This window comes from Equus przewalskii, chromosome 1 (assembly GCF_037783145.1).
Source record: "Equus przewalskii isolate Varuska chromosome 1, EquPr2, whole genome shotgun sequence".
NCBI classification, from domain to species: domain Eukaryota; kingdom Metazoa; phylum Chordata; class Mammalia; order Perissodactyla; family Equidae; genus Equus; species Equus przewalskii.
This window is the reverse complement of record NC_091831.1, coordinates 67,732,079-67,748,769: the sequence shown is the minus strand read 5'-3', so window position 1 is coordinate 67,748,769 and position 16,691 is coordinate 67,732,079. Positions and strand designations below refer to the sequence as shown.

The 16,691-nt window shown below is 37.6% G+C and overlaps 1 long non-coding RNA gene and 1 pseudogene across 1 annotated transcript in view; one reads left to right on the top strand and one right to left on the bottom strand.

The window, feature by feature from the left end:
- Window positions 1-16,691, top strand: part of LOC139082472 (uncharacterized) — a 45,871-nt gene that overhangs the window by 25,260 nt on the left and 3,920 nt on the right. The window lies entirely within an intron of this gene.
- LOC103561132 (DNA-directed RNA polymerase III subunit RPC10 pseudogene) lies at window positions 9,283-10,035 on the bottom strand (annotated as a pseudogene).

Here is a 16,691-nt window from a genome sequence, read left to right as displayed (position 1 = left end):
AATTTTTCAATTTTTAAAGAACAGAGGTATGCTCAGAGAATTGCCAGTGGGCATAAAAGATAGCCCAAACCTTGAATTAGTTGGAGCAAAGCAATCAGGATAGAGAATTGTCTTTTATTTTTAGTAGCAAGACAGAAAATTAACATTTTTGGAATACTTATTTTGTGCCAGATACTAAGATGCTGAGCACATTATACACCTTATCTTAATCCTAACAAAAACTCTATCAGGCAAGCATCATATTCTTCCAATTACGTGTGAGTAAACAGAGGCTAAGAGGCCTTCCAGCCAGTAAATGGGATTCTATTTCACTAAATCACACTGCTTCCCAAGAGAAAATAAAAATTCTCCAACTCTTTTTGGCTAACAGTCAAAAAGCAAGTCTTTAAAAAGTTAAGGTATAATCTATATATCATAAGATGCACACATGCATCTTGAGTGATCCATTTGAAAATTTTCACCACTTGTTTACATTTCTGTAATCACCACCCAAAACTAGATCAAGAACACACCTTACTTCCAGAACCAGAAACTCCTTTTAGACCCTTCCATCAATGCCAGTGACCTACTGCTCTGATATTTATTTATTTATTTATTGAGGAAGATTAGCCCTGAGCTAACTGCTGCCAATCCTCCTCTTTTTGCTGAGGAAAACTGGCCCTGAGCTAACATCTGTGCCGATCTTTCTCTACTTCATATGTGGGATGCCTACCACAGCATGGCTTTTGCCAAGCGGTGCCATGTCTGCACCCGGGATCTGAACCGGTGAACCCCAGGCCGCCCAAGCGGAACATGTGCACTTAACCGCTGTGCCACCAGACCAGCCCCTGCTCTGATATTTATTACCAGAGATTAACTTTGCCTGTTCTTTAAAGTCATATCATATGAGATAATACATTCCATTATCTTTTTGTTTCTGCATTCTTTCACTCACCATAAGCTTTTTCTTTTTTTTTTTTTTTAAAGATTTTATTTTTTCCTTTTTCTCCCCAAAGCCCCCCGGTACATAGTTGTGTATTCTTCGTTGTGAGTTCTTCTAGTTGTGGCATGTGGGACGCTGCCTCAGCGTGGTCTGATGAGCAGTGCCATGTCCGCGCCCAGGATTCGAACCAACGAAACACTGGGCCGCCTGCAGCGGAGCGCGCGAACTTAACCACTCGGCCACGGGGCCAGCCCCCCACCATAAGCTTTTGAGATTCATGCATAGTGCTTTTTCTATCAGTAGTTTGTTCTTTTTCATTGCTGAGTACTATTCTGTTTAAGGGATATAACACAGTTTATGTATCCATTCCCCTGTTGATGGACATTGAGTTGTTTCCAGTTTTTGCCTGTAAGGAATAAGGTTATGAACACTCTCGTGCAGGACTTTTTTTGGGGGGGCGGTATATATTTTCATTTCTTTTAGGTAAATATCTAGGAGTGAAATTATTTGGTCATAGAGTAGATGCTTATTAACTTTTTAAAGAACTACCAACATGTCTCCAAATTGTACTCTTGGTTAAATATTAAGGCTTATACAAATTTTTATCGAGCGCAAATAAAATAGAACAGAGGGGCCAGCTGGTGGCGCAGTGGTTAAGTGCGCACGTTCCACTTCTTGGCGGCCCAGACTTTGAGGGTTTGGATTCCGGGTGCGGACATGGCACCGCTTGGCACAGCATGCTGTGGCAGGTGTCTCACATATAAAGTAGAGAAAGATGGGCACAGATGTTAGCTCAGGGCCAGGCAAAAAGAGGAGGATTGGCAGCAGTTAGCTCAGAGCTAATCTTCCTCAAAAAAAACCAAAAAAGAACAGAAAGCTCTGCTGTTGGGGGCAGCTATTTGGTGAAGACACAGCAGACAAATAAACAAGTTAAATATGAAAGCCAAATGGTGCTGCAGAGAAAAAGTAAAGTTTTAAGGAGCTGGAGAGGAAGCACCTGGCTTGTGCACGATTAACTTTAGCTATTGTCATTTAAAAACAAAACAAAACTGAGTTCTGCTTCTTTTGTGACCCAGGAGTCAGCTTACTGGATTTTGCAATGGGGAGATGGTTTGGTGACCTCCACAGAAAGAGGTTCAGTGAATTGGAAGACTTCTTAGTTAGCTATGAGGCCTTGTTGCCAGTGGATCCAGAAAAATGGCTCTAAAGCGTCACAGGTGAGCTTTAGGCTCTGGTGTCAGCCAGGCTGGGCTCAGGTCCTGGCTGGGTCACTAACTGAGTGCCCTAGGGCAAATTATTACTTTCTCTAAGTCTCAATTTTCTTATTTGCAAATAAAGATAATGATAAGAGTCCTGCCTTCATAGGGTTATATGGTCAAAGGAGACAATACTTTTAAATTGCTTGACACAAAGACTGAAACATGAAGAGCACTCAGTTAATGCTGGATGTCATTTTTAAAAAGGAGACTTGTTTGTTTCTTATGTGACCTACTTGAGCGTTTGATGCTCATAGCTTACATCTCCAAGAAATGTTCGCTGAAATGTGTCTTCTTACAGTCACGTCTCTCTTTGAATCACTGCTTCGGGGCCCTTTTGAGATCACTGTGTTTATCTTCCGCAGCTTCTTTACTTCTCTCTGTGCTGACCCAGATGTGGGTCAGCCCCCTTTCCTTGATTTCCACCCCAAATCTTGACTTCACACAAAGCAATTAGGTCTAGCAGACACAAATGATGGAATGGGAAGATGAGAACAGGATCAGGGTATGTGATAGCCCCCAAAAGACCTTGAAATGACCCCGAAAATCATGAAGTCGGATGTTCCACGCTGGAGCCCAGCCCTTCTGACATCATGCCATCTAGCTCAGTCATCCTCTGGTTTTTCTATTTCTTTTCTCCCTCTGCTCTCAGCACTCCCCACTCCAAAATCCCTGTTCATTTCTGCCAAGAGCAGTTTAATTGTCTCATTTATTTTCTGGTTTTCTGAAACACCTACTCTCAGGGTCCAATCTCTACCACCAAGTGGCTTGTCAGTAACAATTTTTCCCTTTCCAAGAGAAGATTTATAGCAGTTGTACTTGATAAACAACATCTGGTAAATGATCTCTCCTTTGTCCTCGTTATCCTCATGTGTGAGTTGAGATGTCTAATTTTGGACAGGGATGGCATTTCCCTGTAGTCTGTCTGAAAATCTGTGCTTTCTCGGAAGAGGTGATGTCTCAGATCCTTGACTTGGCTTTCTGAGCAATGAAAGAGAGATCTGAGGGTGTGTAGGGCACTGCTTGCGCCTTCTCTCTCTCCCTCTTCTCCTTGCCTTGCCTGGGGCCATCCTCAGGGCCTGTTGCAGGGTGCGCGCTAAAGGCCCTGCTGGCCAGGTGTGTTCTGCCGTGTAGAAAGCCAGCTCCATTCCTAAAGTGTTTTCTAGGCTCTTCTTGTAAATCTCAGCTTGTTTTCTGCATGTTTCTTTCATTAAGGAAGCCTTTGGGGTTTTCTTTATGCCTTTTAGCAAACTGTATTCCATTCTTTTGGTATTTTGCATTTGGAATTATACCCTGAATTATGCAGCTTAACTGTTCTTCTTTTACTTTACTTCTCTGTAATTGCCAAGCTTTCTAATTTTATTTTCTTTTAAAAATACTTTTTAAAAATCCTCTTTTCTTAGCACTGAAAAAAAGGGAAAGAAATGCTTAGGCATAAATCTCACAAAATATGTACAAGATTTATATGAGGATAACTACAAAGCTCTGATGAAAGAAAGCAAAGAACTAAATAAATGGAGAGAGATTCCACGTACATGGATAGGAAGACTCAGTAGGGTTAAGATATCAGTTCTTCCCCAATTGATCTACAGATTCAATGCAATCCCAATCGAAATTCCAGCAAGTTATTTTGCGGTTATCAACAAACTGATCCTAAAGTCTTAAGTTATATGGAAAAGCAGAGACCCAGAATAGCGAGCACAATATTGAACAAAGTTGGACTGACACTACCTGACTCAAGACTTACCATAAACTCCAGTAATCAAGACAGTGTTGTATTGGTAAAAGAATAGCCAAATAGATCAATGGAAGAGAATAAAAAGCACAGACGTGGACCCACACAAAGATAGTCAACTGATCTTTGACAAAGGAACAAAGACAATTCAGTAGAGAAAGGATACTCTTTTCAACCAAAGGTGTTGGAATAACTGGATGTGAACACACAAATAAATAAATCTAGACACAGACTTTACATCATTCACAAAAGTTAACTCAAAATGGATCATAGACCTAAAAGTAAACTGCAAAATTATAAAGCTCACAGAAGATAACATAGGAGAAAATCCAGTTGACCTCATGCTTGACAATGGCTTTTTAGATCAAAAAACACAGTGAAAGAAAAAATAAGTTGTACTTCATTAAAATTAAAAACTCCTGCTCTGCAAAAGACACTGTTAAACGAAAGACAAGCTACAGAATGGGGAAAAAGCATTTGCAAAACATCTATCTGAAACTGAATGGTATGCAAAGTATACAAACTCAACAAAAAGAAAACAAACAACCCAACATAAAAATAGGCAAAAGATCTGAACAGACACCTCACCAAAGAAGATATACTGATGGTAAATATGCATAAGAAAAGATGCTCAACATCATATGCCATTAGAGACTTGCAAATTAAAACAACGAGATACCATGACACACTTACAACACCAAATGCTGACAAGGATGTGGATCGACACAATCTCTCATTCATTGCTGGTGGGAATGCAAAATGATACAGCCACTTAGGAAGATAGTTTGGCAGTTTCTCACAAAACTAAATATACTCTTACTATACTGTCTAGCAATGGTGTTCCTTGGTATTTATCCAGTTAGGTTGAAAACTGATGTCCACACAAAAACTACAGAAGGTACTATACAAAGAATGTACTCCAATGTAATCTATAGACTTTAGCTAATAATAGTGTATCAATATCGGTTCACCAGTGGTAACAAAAGCACCACACTAATGCAAGATGTTGATAGTAGGGGAAACTGTGTGCATGTGTCGGGGGCACAGGTGCAAGGGGACATATGGAAACCCTCTACTTTCTGATCAATTTTCCCATATACCTAAAATTGCTCTCTACTGGTTTGCTAGGGCTATTGTAATGGAGTATCACAAACTAGACGGCTTAAAACAGCAGAAATGTATTGTCTCACAGTCTGCAGGTCAGAGTCTGAAATGAAGGTGTTGGCAGAGCCATGCTCCCTCCAAGACTCTGGGGAGAGCCCTCCCTCGCTTCTTCCTAGCTTCCAGTGGCGGCTGGCAGTCCTTGGTGTTCTCAGCTAACAGCTACGTCAGTCCAATCTCCCCCTCCATCATCACATGACCATTTTCCCATCATCTTCCCTCTGCGCGTTTTTGTGTCTGGGTCCAAATTTCCCCTTTTTCTAAGGACACCAGTCATATTGGATTAGGACTCACCTACTGCCCTCATCTTAACTTGATTATCTACAAAGACTCTATTTTCAAATAAGGTCACATTCACAGGTACTAAGGACTTCCATATATCTTTTTGGGGGGACACAATTCAGACCATAACATGCTCTAAAAAATAAAGAATGTTAATTTTTAAAAAACCTTCTTTCCTTCTATGGGTAGAAACAAGATAGGGAGAAATGTGAAGAAATAACTTTCCCAACTTTGGCTTAATTCTCTGGCATAGACTAGTAATTTATTATAGATTCTAAGGTTGATGGTATTAATAATATGATTTTATATCATTTTCAGTGTTCTATTGAAGTAGAGGGAGAATACTTAAGTCAAAAGTAAAAGGATCTCAGGGCTGGACCCATGGCGCAGCAGTTAAGTTTGCACACTCCGCTTCAGTGGCCTCGGGTTTGCCAGTTTGGATCCTGGGCATGGACCAGTGCATGGCTGCGGCAGGTGTCCCACATATAAAATAGAGGAAGATGGGCACAGATGTTACCTCATGGCTAATCTTCCTCAGCAAAAAGAGCTGAGATGTTAGGTCAGGGCTAATCTTCCTCAGAAAAAAAAAAAAAAAAGCATCTCATTCTTCTTTTATATGACATATCTAAAACATGAAAAATACCTCCAAGTATAGGCTATGATGGAGATCAATGTCTAGAAAGGAGGAAATTAAGCTTGCAGAGTTTTAAAGACAATTCCTTATGTTTAACGGCATTAGGGCAAGAAGTCAGGATTGGGGGAAGAAAGGAATGCCATTTGTGAATGCATACATTATTATGTAGTAAACTGGCTAGTTAGCAACCTTGGTTGTAGTATGTACTAATGAGAACACGACCTCAGATTTCCTCAGCAGTCAGAAATGGCCCTCTGTTCCAAGTCGTGAGCTGTGATCTGGACCCCAGCCATCTCTCTGTCTTGTCAGATGAAGCAGTGTCTAGGACAATACAAAGCCTTCTGTGCCAGAGACAAGTGTTGCCACTGCTCAGTATCCACTCTCCGCTCCTTCCTAACCAAGCTAAACCCAGTTTGGTTTGAGACAAGTGCCCAGTTAAAAACAGTCATCTTCCTTAACGACCTTGTAGCTGGGGATTGCAGGAGACGGAATTCTGCTTGATTCATAGTTAGAATCCCTGGAAAAGGGCTGCCCTTCTAAACCAAAGAAAGGCTTTCAAGCATTTGGCCCTTTCCCTTCTTCCTTCCTGGATGTGGGTACAAGACCTGGAGGCTGAGCAGCCATCTCAGGAGAGTGAAACAGATAGAAGAAATGTGGGACTCTGAGGAAATCGTAGGGCTGCCACCTCCCCGCGTTCTCTTTTCCTCCTCCCCTCTTTTTCTTGCAGTTTTATTTGCTGAAGAAATAGGTCATTTGGCCTTTACGATTTGCCACAGTTTAGATTTTGCTAACGGAATCTCTATGATATGAACATGCTCTTCTCTCCCTGTTTCCTGTAAACTGGCAGCTCTAAGGGCCTGCTCTGATTCAAGTTAGATTCCTTGGGAGGGTGGGAGGATTAAGTTCACAGATACTGGTGTAATACTTCCCTTATGAGACACACAATATTTAGTTCTCTCTCTTCATGTGATGTTAGCAACCACTGATGATCACAAGGGTTCCAAATATATGATATTCTAATTTTATTATTCCTTCATTTATAAGCAGTAATAAAGGGAAACTTTTTCTTATCAACTATCTGGTGTCTCTGAGGAACAGAAAAGATAATATAAATTCTTGATTTTTTCCTTTATTCTTCACTTTTCAAAATAATGGCATGATTTCCTAGTATCCTTAAAGGCAATCAAGGAAGAGGTTTTTAATTGGTCATTTGTTTGTTTTTATCTTAAGTAACTCCTGGACTTAAATATATGTGATGTGTTTAAATCTATAGTTGTTATTATTTTTAGTAACGCTCAAACTGTCCCGTCTTTGACCCCTGGCAATCTCTTCAAGTGGCTTCTGAGTCCATTTTACACAACTCAGTAGTCTTTGACAGCTTCCTTGCTGCCGTTTTGGCAATATGCTACAGTCCCATCTTGTATATTTCCTGGAATCTGCCATTTCTCCAAGGAGCCCTGGTTCCTGTTAGTAGGAAATGGTATTTAAGGACCTCAGTCTGGTGTTCATGGTACTTAGTGGGTTGGTCATTGGTTCAGGCTTTTTAGTGGACAGAGCTAAGAAATGTGCATTTTAAAAAGATTAAATATTAAGTACATTATGAGTTCATGAACTTCTTTGATTTTACATATGACATTGGAATCTTGGTTCCTAACCACATTGACATAATTGTTTATTTGCTTTCTTTCTCTTTCTCCTCTCATCTATCTATATTAGTTTCAAAATAGCAATAGCAATATTATTACTAACAATGTGATTATATATTTTAGAATTCTTAGGATATATTTCTTTAGAAGTGCATCATCAAATTACTATGTTTTAAAGTCAATTAGAATAATTTTCTCTATGTTGTTATTACAGCAACGCAATATACAGTTAGATTTGTTTCATTTTGCTTTTGATTTTTAGGGACTATGTAATTTTGTTTCCCAATTATGTAAAACATTTACATGTTTTCAAAAATAACTCTATAAAACAAGTTGTATTCAGAGAGATCTAGCTTTTGTTTTTCATCCTGTTCCTTTCTTCCCCTTAGAGATAATCATTCTATTTTAGTTTTTTACTTATCCTTGTTTGATTTATTTTAATATAAACTGACAAATCTACATATTCATTGCTACCCAATCGTAGCACAATATATGCACTTTTTTCCACCTTGCTTTTAGCAGAGTATGGAGACATGTTCCACAGCAGACTATGGAGGCATGCCTCATTCCTTTTTTTTACTTAGTTGGCTTAAACAACCAAAATTTATTTCTCACAGTTCTGGAGGCTGGGAAGTCCAAGATCAAGGTGCCAGCAGATTTGGCTCCTGGTGAGGGCTTTCTTCCTGGTTTGCAGTTCTTGCTGTGTCCTGTGCTCTTGCTGTGACCTTCTTGCCGTGTCCTGTGGAATCTAAAAAACAAAACAAATGAACAAATAAAACAAAACAGAAACAGACTCAGATACAGAGAACAAACTGGTGGTTACCAGAGGGGAGAAAGGTGGGGGGTTAGTCAAAATAGGTGAAGGGGATTAAGAGGTACAAACTTCCAGTTATAAAATAAATAAGTCACAGGGATGTCATACACACCATAGGAAATATAGTCAACAATATTGTAATAACTTTGTATGGTGATAGATGGTTACTAGACTTATTGTGGTGATCATTTCATAATGTATATAAACATCAGATCACTATGTTATCCACCTGAAACTAACATAATATAGTATGTCAACTATACTTCAATAAAAAAATAAAATAAAAAAGAAGAGAATGCATGCTCTCTCTCTCCCTCTCATTCCTTTTTAAACTGCAAGGTACTCAATATGTGGATATATCATTCACAATCAGCTTATTCAACCAGTTTCCTGCTGATGGACAATTGGGTTATTTTCATTCTTATTACAAAGAGTGCTGCAATGAGTACTCTTGTGCATACTTCTTTTCATTTTGCTATCTTTGAGATATATTAATAGAAACAGGATTGCTTTATCAAAGGGTAACTGCATATGTAATTTTGCTACATATTACAAAATCTCCTTCCATTGGGGATTTGTATATTGATTTTATCCAGCAAACTTGTTAAATTCTCTTATTAATTAAAATAACTTATTGGTGGCTTCTTTTAAATTTTCTACTTATACAATCATATCATCAGCAAATAATGACAGTTTTACTTCTCTATGTATATGTTTATGTCTTTTCTTTTTCTTACCTTATTGCTTGTTCTAGCACTTCCAGTGAAATGTTGAACGGAACTGTTGAAGCCAACTACTTTTGTTCTTTTGTATTTATTTATTTTTAGACTTTTCATTTTAATCAAATATTCAGAAGAAATTTTGATTAAATAAGTTTGCATTTAACAGTTAAATATTTAGCAATATCTAGTGAACTAAATTAATGTTTTCCTTTATTAGTTGTGCCAAGAGTGTAGCTATTTAAGAGTGTTGGTTGGATGATGAATGTTGATAAATAGAAAGGATGAATGAACAGGACCTTCAGCAAAGTGCACTCAGTTAGGGACATCCTCCCCACACACGAAATCCCTGGGACAGTAATGAGTTCAACCCTGCTTGGCAGACGGACTGCATTTCCTGACACCCTGGTTGGCTTCCCTGAAAAGGTTAGCTTTCCGCCACACCAGCAAAGACCCTCAGGACACACAGTTCACACTCCTGGATGGGAATCCTCCCGGGGGACAGGTGAGCAGACACTGCTGCAGCAGGACCAGCCCAGCCTAGTCCCTCCAGCGGTGTCCACACTGGGCACTGCAGCACTTGTAGAAGGTGGTCATCGGCTGGTCAGCAGAGCGGGTCTGGAGCTGCCTGAAATAGGCTGGAGGATGTTCGCATTTGGGACACGGCTCTACAGTAGAGTCGACGTTCTCCCAGCCAGCTCCTCCACCAAGTACATCATGCACTTCTTTCAGCTTTGGGTACTTCCGATTTGTTACCTTGCAGGTGATGTTGTGCACGTAGGAGTAGACGTTGCAGGTGAAGCGGTGGCAGCGCTGGCCCTCCTTATGATGAGCCTGTTCCCCCACCCCGGGCAGAAGAGCAGCATGCCTGTGGCCGCCTTAGCTCCCGGCAGCCCCCGCGCCGCGCCCCCCCCCCCCCCCCACGCCCCCAACCCCGACGCGGGCCCGCCCCGAGCTCGGATTCGCTACCTTTGTTCTTAACCTTAAAGGCAATGCTTTCAACGTTTTGCCGTTAGGTATGATGTTTGTTATAGGTTTTTTTAAAATGTTCTTCATTAGGTTATGGAAGTTCCCTCCTCATTATAATTTGCAAAGAGATTTTAACATGATTAGAAATGAAATTCTATCGAATGTTTTTTCTGCATCTATTGAGATAATCATATGGTTTTTAATCTCTTAATTTATTATTCTGATGAATTTCATAAATCAGTTTTCTAACATTAAACTAAGCTTTTATTCTCAGGATTAGGTCTTCTTGGTCGTGATGCATTCATCTATTTATATATTGCTGCATTTCATTTGTTCTGTTGAGGATTTTTACATTTACACTCACAAGTGAGATTGACCTACATTTTATTTTCTCATATTGTTCTTATCAGGTTTTTGGTACCAAAGTCATGTCAACCTCACAAACTGAATTGGGGATTTTTTCCCCTCTTTTTATATTATCTGGCAGTTATAGTAATTATTTCTTCCTGAAAGTTTGTTAAAACTGGTGGTGAAGACAACTGGGACTGATGTTTTCTTTGAGAGAATATTTTTAAACTACCAATTCAGTAGCCTTAATCATTTTAAGACTGTTCATCTTTTCAGTTTCTTCTTGATAAACTGTATTTTAAAGGAATTTGTCCAGTCCATTAATTTTTAAAATGTATTGGCATAAAGGTGTTAATCATATTTTCTTATCTATTCTATTCACCAGCATGTATTTCCTTTTTCTTTTCCAGTGTAATTCACTGGGGCCTTCATTCTCTCTTTTTCTTAATAAATCCCAACAAAGGTTTTCTATTCATTTAACCTTTTCAAAGAACTAACTTTTGATTTTATTGATCCTTTCTAAGGCAAGTTTGTTTTCTGTATCAATATCATCTGCTTTCTCATTCTTTTCTTCCACTTTCTCTGGATTAGTGCTGCTGTGTTCTTGAAGTTAAGTTGGTTGCTTACCTCATTATTTTAGAGACTTTTTCTTTCTTCTAATGTTAATGCCTAAGCTAATAGAGTACTGTTTTGGTTGTCCCACAAGTTTTATATGTAATATTTTTATTATTTTTTATGTCTAAATATTTTTCCATTTTCATTACAATGAGTGGTTTAAAAGTCTATTTTTAATGTCTAAATAGATGATTTTCTCCAGGTTTTTGTTGTTGCTTGTTGTTATAAATGTTCTGTAGCGTAATGGCACTATGGCCCAATCCTTCTAAATTTGATAAGGGTAGCTTTATAACCTAGAAGATGTCCATTTTCATAGGCATTCCATATGTGCTTGAAAAGGATGTATTTTCTTTAATTTTAAGGTGTAATGTTATATATTGTCTATCCACTTATTAATATTCGGTTTGCTTATCAATTATAGTTTGTCAACTACAATTGTCTACAAAGAGATATATTAAAATCTCCCACTATTAAGATGAATTTTTATATTTCTTCTTTACGATAAGTCAATCTTTGATTTATATATTTTGAAATTAAATATTAATTTCCTACAAATTCATTCTTATACATTGAACCCTTTCATCATTGTCTTTATCTCTAATAAATCTCTAGCAAAATTTATTTTCTTTAAAGTCTGTTTGTTGGCTTTTGTGGGGTTACTGTTCACCTGGTACATGTTTTTCCATTCATTGGCTTTCGAGCATTTAAGATCTTTCGTTTTAGGTATACCTCTTGAAATCACCATGTGCATAGAATTCTTTTAACTCAGTCTCACACTCTGCTTCGAACTGCAGGGTTCAGTCATTTGCGTTTGTTATAGTTGCTGGTATACTGGATTAGAATTCATTACTATAGTCTTCTTATATGCTTTTAATTGTCCACTTTTTTCTATTTATATTTTCCTCCACCTTTTTTGCCTTCTTTTGGGATGATTGAGGGTTTTCTACCCCCTCAGTCAAGTTTTTCTGTCTACCTTGTTTGGAAATTATATTTTCATTCTTTTTATCGAACTCCACTGCATGGCTGTATCATAGTTCATTCAACCAGTCACCTACTGGTGAACATATTGGTTGTTTCCATTCTTTGCTATTATACATGGTATTGCAATAAATAGTGTTTTACCATTTCTATTTTTTAGAATGTTTTCTAGTCTTATGATAGCTTCCTTATATCTTCAAATACATGAAATAACTTATGAAAACTAAAATTAAACAGCATCCTTAACCTCCTCTTGAATAACACAAGGACTTTTAAAAACTCGAATAATGACCAACACCTTTCCAACTTACATTTTATGTTGTCCAGAATTTCAATACTATGTTGTTTTTGACCTAAAAATCAAATATTATCAATGTTATTTTGTGTTATTAATGTTCATTGAATTTACCTACATATTCATCAATTTCTTTGCTTACTAATTTTTCTTGTATAACAGGTCTTCCATTTGCTGTCATTTTGGAAGTCACCAGGTTCCTTGGATCTGAAAATTGCTGTCCTTCCATAATTCTGGAAAAGTTTTCATGCATAATTTCTTAAAATATGGCCTATTCTTCCTATCTCATGCAGATGCTTTGTTAAGATGTATGTTATAGCCTATCATTCTAGCTTCTCTCTTTCCCATCTCCTCTTCCATGTTTGTTTCCCTTTGTCTCTCTAAGTTGCGTAATGGAAAATTTTTAAAAAATTTTTATTTTTGTTTTATTGAGGTCATAATAGTTTATAACATTGTGAAATTTCAGTTGTATATTATTATTTGTGGGTCATCATATAAATGTTCCCTCTCACCCCTTGTGCCCACTGCCCAACCTCCTTCCCCTCTGGTAACCACTAAACTGTTCTGTCTCTTTAGTTTATCTTCCACATATGAGTGAAATCATGCAATGTTTGTCATTCTCTGTCTGGCTTATTTCACTTAAAATAATACCCTCAAGGTCCACCCATGTTGTTGCAAATGGGACCGTTTTTTGTTTTTTATGGCTGAGTAATATTCCGTTGTATAAATATATATACACACACACACACACACACACACACACATATATATATACACCACATCTTCTTTACCCAATCATCAGTTGATAGGCACTTGGATTGCTTCCACTTCTTGGCTATAGTGAATAATGCTGCAGTGAACATAGAGGTGCATAGGTCTCTTTGAATTGTTGATTTCAAGCTCTTTGGATAAATACCCAGTAGTGGGATATCTGGGTCATATGGTATTTCTATTTTTATTTTTTGAGAAATCTCCATACTGTTTTCCATAGTGGCTGTACCAGTTTGTAATCCAACCAGCAGTGTATGAGGCTTCCCATTCACATCTTCTCCAATATTTGTTAATTTGTGTCTTGGTGATAACAGTCATTCTAACAGGTGTAAAGTGTTATCTTAGTGTAGTTTTTATTTGCATTTCCCTTATGATTAGTGATGTTGAACATTTTTTCATTTGCCTATTGGCCATCTGTATATCTTCTTTGGAAAAATGTCTGTTCATATCCTCTGCCCATTTTTTGATTGGGTTGTTAGTTTTTTTGTTGTTGAGTTGTGTGAGTTCTTTATATATTTTGCAGATTAACCCCTTGTCGGATATATGATTTGTAAATATTTCCTCCCAGTTATTGGCTTGTGTTTTCATTGTGTTCCTGGTTTCCTTTGCCTTGCAGAAGCTCTTTAGTCTAATGAAGTCCCACTTGTTTATTTTTTCTTTTTTTTCCCTGGCCCGAGTAGATATGGTGTTTGACATCATCCTTCTAAGACTGATGTTAAAGAGTGTACTGCCTATATTTTCTTCTGGGAGTTTTATGGTTCAGATCTTAACTTCAAGTCTTTAATCCATTTTGAGGTAATTTTTTTGTATGGTGAAAGATAATGGTCTACTTTCCTTCTTTTGCATGTGGCTGTCCAGTTTTCCCAACACCATTTATTGAAGGGACTTTCCTTTCTCCACTGTATGTTCTTAGCTCCTTTGTTAAATATTAGCTGTCTGTAAATGTGTGGTTTTATTTCTGGACTTTCAATTCTGTTCCACTGATTTGTGTGTCTGTTTCTGTACCAGTACCATGCTGTTTTGATTATTATAGCTTTGTAGTATATTTTGAAGTCAGGGATTGTGATGCCTCTAGCTTTGTTCTTTTTTCTCAGGATTCCTTTGGCCATTTGGGGTCTTTGGTTGCCCCATATGAATTTTAGGATTCTTTGTTGTATTTCCGTGAAGGATGTCATTGGGATTCTGATTAGGATTGCATTGAATCTGTAGATTGCTTTGAGTAGTATGAACATTTTAACTATGTTTATTCTTCCAATCCATGTGTGTGGAATATATTTCCATTTCTGTATGTGGTCCTTGATTTCTTTCAATAATGTCTTATAGTTTTCATTGTGTAGGTCTTTCACCTCCTTGGTTAAATTTATTCCTAGATATTTTATTCTTTTTGTTGCAATTGTAAATGGGATTGTATTCTTGAGTTCTCTTTCTGTTAGTTTATTATTAGAGTATAGAGATGCAATTGATTTTTGTAAGATGATTTTGTACCCTGCAATTTTGCTGTAGTTGTTGATTATTTCTGATAGTTTTCTGATGGATTCTTTACAGTTTTCTACGTATAAAACCATGTCATCTGCAAACAGCATAGAAAATATTTTTGACCTATCTTCCTGTTCACTTTCTCTTTAGCCATATCTAATCTACTGGTTAATTCACCCACTGAGTTTTCACTTCACTTATTGCTTTTTAATTTTAATTGTTCTTTTTTTTTAAAAAAAATTCAGAGTTATTTTGTGTGATCCATTGTTCCTTGCTCATATTTTCAAGTTCTCTTGAAGGATTTGTTTTTTCTGTCTGTTGTTTCTGCTGGTCCTCATGCATAGTATCTTATTCCCTTGTGGGTTTTGTGTTTCGTGCTATGAGAAGCTTATTTCCTTGGACCATTTTTTTCTGGAAATTCTTTGACTCCTGGGCTAATGTTGAATTCATTCAAAGAACATTTATATTTGCTTTTCACAGTAGCTGAAGGTGCTACCAACCTGGAGGAAACAGGAGGGACCACTTTAAACAAAATTATCTACTTGTAGTTTTTGGAGGCTTCAGAGATTTTTGAATTTAGCCTGAAAACTTGTATTCTATCTTATTTATAGTTATTTATTCTTATAGGAATGTTTTTTCCTTTCACCAGCACTAAGTCTAGACAGATAAGTTTCCTTGCTTTACTATGCATAATAGGGTTTATTACTGTTTCACCCTAACACTTAAAATCATAGCCTTTTGGGGTCCCAGTCTTATGCAGGTATTTTGCATCAGATTCCTTACTAAATGTGGCCCCTAGGGTTTTCATCTGGCCTTTCTCTCCTCTGTACTCATCAGAGTAGAAGCTCAAGTATTCCAGCTTTCAGCAGAAACCTTCAGATTGAAAGCTACCTTTGCACTTCCTTAATTCCTAAGGTTCATGACTTTGATTGTTTTGAGTCTCGGTGGATTTATTACTTTGCTGCCATCCAACAATGCATTTAAAAGGAAAAACTTAATATTTACTCAACAATGCAGTCATTTCAATTAGAAGGGTTGGATAGGGAGCCCAAACTGCCTTACTGCTAGAAACAGAAGTTTAGTTTTGGGTTTTGACAAAAACTCTTTGTTGAGTCAATGACTCAACACAAACAACTCTATCATGGCCCGTAGAAAACTATTCATGCTCCACTCTCCTCCAACCAAAACAATAAACTACCAATTTATAATCAATTACTAATAGTGACATTTCTGGCATGTTGCCTGCCACAAGTGAAGGATATATTTTTTTAAGTGCTTATCTTGAGGAAAGAGTGGGTTGCTCTTGCATGAAGGTTAAGATAACCTGATCCAACTCCTCCAGCTCAGTGATGAACTTTTTGGGACCATTTCAAAATGTTCCAAAGAGAATAATATCCTGGTTTATAATGAGTTCTCAAAGCAACACCTTACTGCCAAGAATAGCTCAGAGCATTTTGAGTCCTACAGTTACGCACTCTCCTGAGACTCAGTTCTGTAGCCATTCACAACCTGAAGAGCATAATTTATTCATCCCCCTAATGTTACGAAAACCAAAGTGGATGGAGCTCATTTGAAATGCAGATGTTACTGCACTCTAATTACAATTTTCCCCTGAAATTTTTTCTGTGAAGCACAAGCCCTCAAATGGAGATTAGAATTATCTGGGCTACAGTAGCAATGAAATATTTTGGCTCAAGAATGAAGTGTTTTAAAATTCACGCAAAAGAAAGGAGGAAACAGGCCAGGAGCAAACTTGGCTAACATCCAATTTTTTCTTCCCTTTGATAAGTATCTTGCTTCAGACTCTATGAAGGTGTGTTGCTTACCACCACAGGTAGAGGAGGGAGAGGAAATATATTCATTATCCTATGGACAGTATCTCATTCAAGAGAGCAAAAGAAGCTGGTGAATATTTCAGAAGGATTCTCAGAGGCACAAAACCAGCTAGGATTTATGGAAAATGGCATTTGCTTTAGTGACAATGCTGATTCTCCTTTTTGGGAAACATGGTCCATTTAAATGAGATACTAAAGATGTGATTGCATCCCATCTCACCTTCCGCACTCATAT